Below are 3242 nucleotides of genomic sequence, written 5' to 3' on the forward strand. Positions count from 1 at the left end.
CCGAGCGCCGGCATGGGCCCCTCTGCACCGTGGCAGCCTCGGCCCTGTGCCACGGCTTCAGGCGCTGCTTCTCCTCCTTCGGTCTGGCTGGTGCTCGGTGGGAGCCAGCTCCTGGTCCCCGAGCACCCGCCCGGCTCCCAGGGGAGCCCCGAGCGCCTGTCCCCGGCTTGTGCTCGGTGCTCCCGGCACATGCACGGGTCTCATGTGCTTTGCAGTAGCTCATCTCCTTGCATTTCACGTCACGGCACCGTCGGACTGCAGCGGTGCAGGAGATTTTCCTTAGCAATCCCGCGGTGGCTCAGCCTGGGCTTCGTAGCATCCTCGCAAGAGCGCTGGATTCTGGGGACACCCAAAATGCCACCTCTGGTCCCCATCCAGCTGGAGGAGACGCGTGAGCAGGGATGTCCCTTCTGCAGAGCGAGGGGGAGATGGCCAGGGTGTGTAAACGGCATCGAGAAAATGGGCCCCTTTCCGCTCTCTCCGCCTGCTTCCATTCTCAAAGGCGTCCTCTGCCAGAAATGAGGGTTTGCTCGCCAGGTTGTTCCCAGCCGTAGCGGTTCGAGGTGCTGGAGCAGCGCCGCTGGCCCTTGGCTTTCGCGGTGAGCAGGAACAGGCAGCGCCATGTTTGAGTTGGGGTCTTGACCCACCACTCCAGCTCCAGCCATCCAAGTGGTGGCTGAACCCGTCACCGGACCCACCGGTAACTCCGAGGCAATTTCCAGGAGTTTTTTTCCAGTGAGGCCTGAAAGTAAGTTGAGGAGCTTCGTCCCGCCGGTGCAGGCTGTCCCGTTTGATCGCAGGCAGCACCCCACACGGATCCTGCCTCGGTCTCCTCCCTGGCACGTTGGGATCGACAGCGCTGCCGACCTGGCTGCCAGATTTGCTTTCTCATAGAAGCTGGTCCCTAGCAAGCTGGTCCCTCAAAGAAGTTGCTCCTTAGCAAGCTGGTCCCTCAAAGAAGCTGGTCCTTGGCAAGCTGGTCCCTCAAAGAAGCTGGTCCTTGGCAAGCTGGTCCCTCAAAGCTGGTCCTTAGTAACCTGGTCCCCCAAAGAAGTTGCTCCTTAGCCAGCTGGTTCCTCAAAACCTCGGGATGAAACAGCCACCAGCACACCAGCTTTCCAGGATCTGCTTCCCAGGGCTCTGAGCTGCCTGTACCCTCCCTGGGACTGAGCTGCCCCGGTCCTGGAGACCTCTCCTGCCCCAAACTCCCATCCCAGAGGAGCTCCTGGAGGTGCCATAGACCATTCTTGTGACGGCGTAGCCCTCCGGCTGCTGATAGCCCCCCATGGGCTCTGATTTGGACCTGCTGGAGCTGGTGCATCCCCTGTGCCCATCTTCCAACCCATCAGGTGTTTCCCATCAGCAGCTCCTGGCTTATGGCTTTCACCTCCCATGTCCTTTCCCCTCCCAGCATCCGACACCCAAAATCTGCCCCTCTGACCTGTAGTACCCCGCTCCAGGCAAGGACAGGGACGCTGCCCGCGTCCCCGCGGCCAGAGGAGCCCAGAGATGGTCTGCGGAGGTGGGGAGGTGAAGACAAGGGTTTCCGGCATAAGACCGCTTGATTCGCTTTTGGATGCATCGAGGGCTGATGTAAGGACGGGAGGAAAGGCCGTAACGGCTTTTTTAAACTGGATGATGACGCCGTGTGCAGGGATAGTTACCCTGGTGAGAGCAATCCGACCTGGAAAACTGCCTGGAAGACGGAGCTTGGTATCAGCAAGGAGGAGGGAGACCCTGGACGTGGAAAAACCTGGGAAACGGCAAAAAATCTGGAAAATGCTTTTTTGCCCATGGGAATGTGTAAGGAAGTCGGTGGGGCGTCGCATCCAAAGGCAGCAGAAGAAAATTCCCCGTGCACAAGTGTCCCCAGGCACCCGGTGCTGCACGAGGAGGTTCAAACCCAAAACTGGAGAGCTCCAAATCCGCTTTGGATGCTCACGTTGGCCAGGAGGAATAGCTGCCACCATTAGTGATCCTGTGCCTTCTGCGTAGAGCTCAGGATGTGGTGGGACTCTTCTCCGCTACCCGGGCGTTTCTGTCTGGTTGACCCTGTCTGATGTTGTCCTCAAGCTCAGGGACACCCATTCCAGGAAGAGCAGCTTTCCAGCCAAGGTGGTGGGACGCTGGACCAGGTTGCCCAGAGAAGTTGTGGATGCCCCATCGTTGGAAGTGTTCAAGGTCAGGTTGGACGGGGCTCTGAGCAACCTGATCTAGTGGGAGATGTCCCCGCTCGTTGCAGGGGGGGGTTGGAGGGGACGGTCTTTGAAGGTCCCTCCCAACCCAAACCATTCGATGATCATGTCCAAGATTGTCACGTGGTTTTAATTTGGTTTCCTACGCCCCCATCAGCTGGGCAACCTTCAACATTGGTCGAAGCGGAAGCTTCCTGCGGTGGGCGCAGACCTGCAGCCGGCCCTGGCGGTGAGCTTTGTGCGGAGGGTTGTCACGCTGTCCGTGATGGCAAGATGTGGCAGAAACGGAGAAGAAAACCAGAGCAAAATGACGCTGGAGATGACATGCGGGGAGATGCAGAGACCTGGCAAGAGGAGGGAAGCGCACGGGAGATGTGACGGGGTGGCACAAGGGATGGGGACATGCCCAGTGTCACCGACGGTGTGTCCCCACGTTGGCCCCGCACTGGGATGCGTCCAAGCCCCATCCACGCACGTGGCACCACGACTTCCTTCCCCCACAGCACGCTTGAGTTTGCTTCTGGGTTTCAGCGTTCCCCGAATCCCCGAGCCAAAAGGGGGGTCACCCCTTGCCAGGAGGTGACGGCCAGCAGCCATTGACGCCCGATTGCTTATCCCCTTGTTGTAGCCCTAGGCTTCCCCCAAGTTCATTTAGGACTGTGCTAATTAGGGCTGAAGCTAATTTTATATTGGCCCTAGCAGCAGAGGACCCATCACGTTCTGCCGCCTGTGTAACTCCCCAGCTTGACCGCGCTGTCCGCTGGGGTGGACTTGGCTGGAGAAGGCTGATGTCGCCAGCAGACGTGGTCCTTTGCTTCTCCTTGGGTGCCCTGGACGAACAGCGTGGCGGTGGCCCAGCTCGTGGACCGGCTTTTGGAAGAGCCACGGCAGCGATGGCTGCAGGGGGAGAAGCCTTGGAGCCGCATCTCCTTCCACCCGGAAAGCCCCACGTGCCTTCAGCTGACCAGCAGGTTGGAGGACACAGAAGGACCTTTTGGGTGATGTGGCCTCCACAGGAACGGCAGGGCGTGGGGCCTCCGGGGGGGG

The 3242-nt window shown here is 59.8% G+C and overlaps 1 protein-coding gene across 1 annotated transcript in view; it reads left to right on the top strand.

Annotated features, from left to right (window-relative positions):
• ARHGAP39 (Rho GTPase activating protein 39) overlaps positions 1-3242 on the top strand; it is a 62994-nt gene that overhangs the window by 56738 nt on the left and 3014 nt on the right. The window lies entirely within an intron of this gene.

This window comes from Pygoscelis adeliae, unplaced genomic scaffold, assembly GCF_000699105.1.
Source record: "Pygoscelis adeliae isolate BGI_AS28 unplaced genomic scaffold, ASM69910v1 Scaffold198, whole genome shotgun sequence".
NCBI lineage: Eukaryota > Metazoa > Chordata > Aves > Sphenisciformes > Spheniscidae > Pygoscelis > Pygoscelis adeliae.